This window comes from Rhagoletis pomonella, unplaced genomic scaffold (assembly GCF_013731165.1).
Source record: "Rhagoletis pomonella isolate Grant_MI unplaced genomic scaffold, Rhpom_1.0 Rhpom_scaffold_00004, whole genome shotgun sequence".
NCBI classification, from domain to species: Eukaryota; Metazoa; Arthropoda; class Insecta; order Diptera; family Tephritidae; genus Rhagoletis; species Rhagoletis pomonella.
This window is the reverse complement of record NW_023458558.1, coordinates 30,095,338-30,101,337: the sequence shown is the minus strand read 5'-3', so window position 1 is coordinate 30,101,337 and position 6,000 is coordinate 30,095,338. Positions and strand designations below refer to the sequence as shown.

The 6,000-nt window shown below is 35.0% G+C and overlaps 1 protein-coding gene across 2 annotated transcripts in view; it reads left to right on the top strand.

Annotated features, from left to right (window-relative positions):
- The first annotated feature begins 4,859 nt into the window (after positions 1-4,859).
- The window catches only part of LOC118737427 (rho GTPase-activating protein 7), a 396,184-nt gene continuing 395,043 nt past the window's right edge, over positions 4,860-6,000 (top strand). Inside the window, exon 1 of one of the 2 annotated variants that reach the window (XM_036467902.1) lies at positions 4,860-4,955. The gene's annotated coding sequence lies outside the window, so the exon portion shown is untranslated. Of the gene's footprint in view, positions 4,965-6,000 lie in introns of both variants that reach the window. The other variant, XM_036467901.1, reaches the window with a different exon arrangement.

Here is a 6,000-nt window from a genome sequence, read left to right as displayed (position 1 = left end):
GACAACATCAAGGCGCACGCCACAAATCGGAGGAGAAGCTCGGCCAAACACTAACATATGTGTAAGCGCCAATCTATTATTATTATTATTATAAAGCCAAGCATATATGTACATATGTATAAGAGATAGCCAAGTATGATTATGTACGAGTATATTATGTATTTACATACGTATTGTTTAAATATTTTTACAGCTGAACTGTTGTTAAAATAATGTTGTTGTTTGTAAATTAGAAAAAAAAAGAACAATGCTTGTTAGCAAACATTTACACTGCAGCTAATGCAGCTCTAAATATTTGAGACCATGCTGCCAGCTAAATTAGTTTAGCATCTAGACGTTATTCAATGTTTGATTTACGAAATGTTATCAGTTTTAGACAACGAAAACGAAATTATGTACGTACATACGTATTCTATATGCATGTAGAGTTAAAAGAGAGATGAGTAAGAAGTGCTTCCCGTAACGGACATGCACATTTTCTTCCACATAAAGAACAATTTCGATCATACCTTTGTTGTCCCTGCATCTTCAAAATTGCACTTCGCGGCACTAAAATTCAACGGGCTACATAACTGCATACTGATTTTATTTTTATTTTTTTCAAAAAAGAATAATTGGGGAGGCAAAATTTTTATGAAACTTTGCAAAAAGTGTGGAATTCCAATTTTTGGAGTTGTTTTAGTTTTATACAGACTTATTTTCAAGAGGCTTCCCTTTATAATTTTATTGATCATATCACGTATTTGATTGCAAGATAGTTATCAAGAACTATCAAGAAGTATCCTTCGGAAGTTCAGAAATACAATTTTAGTGCGACTTAAATCAAATTTCTGACATAAGCAAAAACAACAAACCACCACTCATATTTACAGTAATATATATGTGAGTCGTAATAAAACAAGAAAATTATCCTGAAAAGATGGGTACTGGGTACTTTTAACGTATGACGTTACCAAAGTAAGAAAAAAAAGAAAATTATTATAAACAAATTTTCGAAAAGAATGAAGTCCTTTGATCAAACGTGAATTTCTTGGTGTTTATAATGTCAATTACTTTCAGCTACCCTTATTTGCTTTTATTGTTTTTTCTATATTATATTTACAAGGGAAATGGGGAATTAAAGATTATTTAATTTAAGTTATATCTCGTTTAAAAGGAAAGATTTTATTTATTAAAAAAAAAAAACTTTTTCATTGAAGATGTAAAAAAGTGCAAGCGATTGCAAGTTTTGAAAATATGACTATTTTGTAGTTATAATATTATTATAACGTGATAAAGAAAAAACAAGGCTTATCATAACTTAGTTGGCCAAATTTACATGCAAATGTACATACATACTACATACATACTTAATGAAATTAATAGGACAAACTAGTATCGCTACTGACTCCAGGTTTTTTCTTTAACCACAATTCTTTTATGAACCTAATTGATCAAAGTACTTCAGATTTCATCTTATTATAAAATAGTATCCTGAACTGTTTTTACTTCTATGTTCCCTTATTCATTCTAAACTATAAACTTAAATGTAGAAAATAGGTTGCAATATTCTCATTTTCGTTGTTGGTGTTTCCGGCAGGGTAGGAGTGTGATGTACTGTGGAACGATTTTCCCTCAATCCCTTGTCAAATTTGGCTCGGAGACAAACCGGTTTCGGCGTTGTGCCATCTTCAGTGTAATTTTTCGTTCGTCAGTGTCAGGTTGCTATGTGTTTAAAAATTGAAAATGTTTTTTTTTTTTTTTTTTGAAAAGCGAACAGTTTCAATGAAATAAAAACCATATTATGAAAAACAAACTTTACTCTTTTTATGTGGGCGTTGGAATAAAGTAAAAATGTGCTTAATACTTCAAAGTTTAACAAAACATAAAAATACATTCATTCGGATATTGTAACATAACTTTAAAATGTTGACTAGCTGGCAACTCGAAAAAATGTGTACGGATTAAAACACGTCAGATTACCTTTCATTTTTAGCTGATATTGTCATATTTTTTATAATTTAACGAAAAGTGAATCTTATCCATTTCTTGTGACCGTAGCTTAGGCTATAATTCCGGTAGCGGTAGAGGTATCGAAATTTAGTTTCAAATGTGTATTAAAATTTTAGAATAATACGCAGTGGTTCGCAAGAGATACGAATATTTTCGTGCTAAATGTGAGCTCTGCACCAGTGTGAGATGGTCAGAATTTCAAAAACGTGTTTATAAAATTACCCTCGCAAATCCGTCACTGTTAAGTCTTAAACCCGGCAGTTGCACTGAAAAATAACAAACCGCCTCTGATGAGACCTTTGATTATTATTTTGTCAGTACTTAGAGTATCAGGGTCTTTATTAGGAAAGGGGGACACCTAGTTAATGTCATGAAACATACTAAGACTGTCCGCTGGCATTGGAGTATGCCCTGCCAATCTATACATATGAGGTGCAAACATGCCTTTCCTGAGGTGAATCAGAACAAGACAAAATATCTCTTGCCATCCTTTCGGCACTTTCGGCACCTTTCGGAAAAGTAGAGGTTTTTTTTTTATTTGGGAATCAGTACGTTGAATGCAAATGCACAGACCTCACTGGTTTGTTCTTGTCATACGAATTTCGACAAACGAATGACAAATGCCTTCTCTTCGATTGAAATACCAGTTGAGGAAGAATTTGGCTTACCTGCAGTGTTGCCGCGAATCATTTTTAGCGGTAGCCAAATTCCGTTAAAAGAAGGGCTAGAGAAGAGCTAAAAAAAGTCGTTGTAGCTAAAAATGGTAGCTAAATTTACTTACAAAACATCTCTTCGTATGCCCGGAAAACCCGACAACCCTAACGTCTTGTCCCTGTAGACGGACCCTATTGAGGCTACACGCTTCTTAGGGCTTTTCCGTTAGTGAAGCTTGACGACAACGACTGAGATATTGACCAATCTGGCGGGGTTATTGTAGCCGCTACAACAACAATGACAGCTCCTTGAAGGTTTAACTTTCTAGGCTTTTGGCTATGAGATACGCTTTTCATCTACGTGGTAACTGCAACATTGCCTCTAGATTGCAAATGCTCTGAAAAGGGTCTATCAATAATTGCACTGAAGTCCACCATCGCCAACTTCATCAACAGAAAGAAAGTCAACGTAGCTTAATCTTGACCGGAAATTTCGAAGATTTAGTTATCGCAAGAGGGCGGATACCTAGAGTAAACCCTGAATAAAATGTTCAGCTAAAACAGTGAAACTTTTCGTAGAAAGAGGAATGGGGCCAGGATATACTCGTATATCCTGTTTGACAGTCAGCCAGCATCAAGGCTAATGGATTATTGAAATATTCTATTGATTATTTAATTAAGCACGCATATTAAATAGGGAGAGGGTAGCCCTTTGGTTGGTACCGGGACATGAGGGTTCTGATGGCAACGAATAAGTTGACGTTAGCGCAAAACGTGGGATGCACCGGACCCTACATAGCCGAGTTACTAGGCTAATGGGAGGATTCTCAAGCTGCCGGCGAATGGCGGATGAGAAAGGGATATGGCAATCTAATCTATGGCTCACCCTAAATGAATCTCGGAAAAACTTCAGAATTTTAGTCCGAAATGCCTGTGGCTGGAGTATATTAGGCGATTTTCGTCTGCGCCCCGAATCTGAGACATGACACAGGAAATTTAAAACGTTTAAATTTTCAAGTGCTCTACACTTTTATAGAGCCAGCACAATAGATCTTTATACATAAATGGGTCGCATTTATTGGCTCAACTAAGTTTATAATAAAAAAACTATTTGTCTCTTTTACAGAGTTTTTCTTCTTAAGGAAGGTACGTTCCAGCATTTTAAAATAATTCACAAAACACGCGAAAAATTGGTTTATTAACTATGTCTCCAATGTGTATTGGTAAAATGTTTGATTTGAATAATTAAATCTAAAGCTGAAACATATTTTGGTACATTTCTTATATTCTGGTACAGTTTTTGGTAGACAAAAAAAGAGGTAAGTGGCAACCGTGATACATATGTACAAGTACATATGTATGCATGTACGTCCCAATGCAATTCCAAGTAGATATAGATACTCTCTATTATTGTAGGTCAGACATCCATGATTTGTCCATAAAAGTTCATGACTTTGGCATTGATTGTTTGCTTAAAGAAAAAAAAAGTTAAAGAAATTGTTTGGTGAATTTGAGATACGATAGCACTACCTATCCTTTCCCCACACTTTCCCTGCTTTTGATTTCGGTAGCTCCATAAAATCGTGCCACAATAATCACGTTCGCCCCAACTAATTGAATGTAGCAACAACAAAGAACAGCTGCTGATTTTCGGTAGTCAAACAGCAGCTGCAACATAATATTTTGAACATTTTGTTTTGATTACAACATTCGCAATAGCATGCGAGAGTGGAAGATAGGGCAAAAGTTGAAAAATTAACAAAAGCAAATTATCATAACTGTATTTATGCAAAAAAATCATCACAAAGCTACCTGTATAAATATTTATATTTAAGATTTAGAGGTAGCATTTTAGAGAAAATCCTAAACGTAGCAATTTTATTGCAAACATTTTTTTGTTTTTAAATTTTATTTATGTATATACAGTTTACTCACTCTAATTAAACTTTTCGCTAACTAACTAAATACATAAATGCCTGTTTACTGCATTTCGAAAACACAAAAATGAAGAAATTTTGACTTGTTTACCGGGAAGCACCATAAAATCCCACAACAGCTCTAATCTGAGTGGCAACATCACGCAACCGCTTGCCTACCGAACTTGTCGCGCTGCAACATGTTGTCGACGGCATCATGTGGTGCGCCAGTTCGATCGCAGTGTTGGCGGACGGTTCGCATTGGGTGGCGCTGGTGCTGCCATGTTAGTCACTGGCGGCAATGTTGCCAACGAGCACCGTACATTTCGATCGGTCGGATAAGTGATGATCGCGCCGTATTGAGGAATTTCAACTTGACAATTCCGTTGTTAAAGTATCGAAAGTATAGCGCTGACAAACGCAGTCGTCAAAACGAGCGATAATAAGCATTATTATTTTTTTTTGTTTTGTAAGAGAGAAAATAATAATGTAACGAGTGCTTTTTTTGTTTTATTTGCAAAGTGCGACTAGTAAAATAAACATTTGTTGTCTACATATGTATGTATGTGTATTAAGCGGTAAACGCGAGCGGTTGATAATAAAAGATAGTGGAAACGAATGTGCTGCGGAAACAGATAATTTTATTGTTGTGAGACTAGAAATAGAAATAGAAATAAAATCAGCGAAAGACTACTATTTTCACAACTGTTAAAAATGAGCGTAGAAAACCAGAATATTTTTATAAAAGCAAAATAAACTCAGTAAATATATTAAAAAAAAAAACCGAGGACTGGAATGTGCGTTTAAACACTAGAAAATACAATAAAAAACACAAAATTTTTTTCTATCTGCATTTGGTTTTAAAAAAATACGATTAAAAACAAAAATAAAAAAAAACCCACCCGTGCGCGATAAGACCAAAGCAAAAGCAAAAACGACAGTAAATAGCGGTGTGCAGTGCTCGTAGTGTACGAAAATATTTTATTTCTCACTTGTCCCCACACACATATGTATGTATGTACATACTACCCCGTTTATGATTTTCCAACTAAATTTTTTGTTTGTGTAAATACAAAAAAAAATCAAAAAAAAAACTTATAAAAAACAAAGAAGTTGTTTGTTGTTGTTATATACCAAACGAGTAGAAAGAAAAACGAACGTAATTCATCGCACAACTCACGTCGAACGGAGTGTAGCGTACCCAATAGTTGATAGTTTTTTTTATATTTTTTTTTAATATTTGCTTGTATGACGCTCGCGTACGGTGAACCGCGCGGCAAACGAGAACGCGACAACGACGGCGGTGACGGTGACGGAGAGCAGTGCGCGACGAGGACGGACAGTGTGTGAGTAAGCAGCGTGAAGTCAACAAAAATAAATGAAAACGAAATAAAAATATGAAAAAAATAGAACGTAAACGTGCAACAATCACTCGCCAT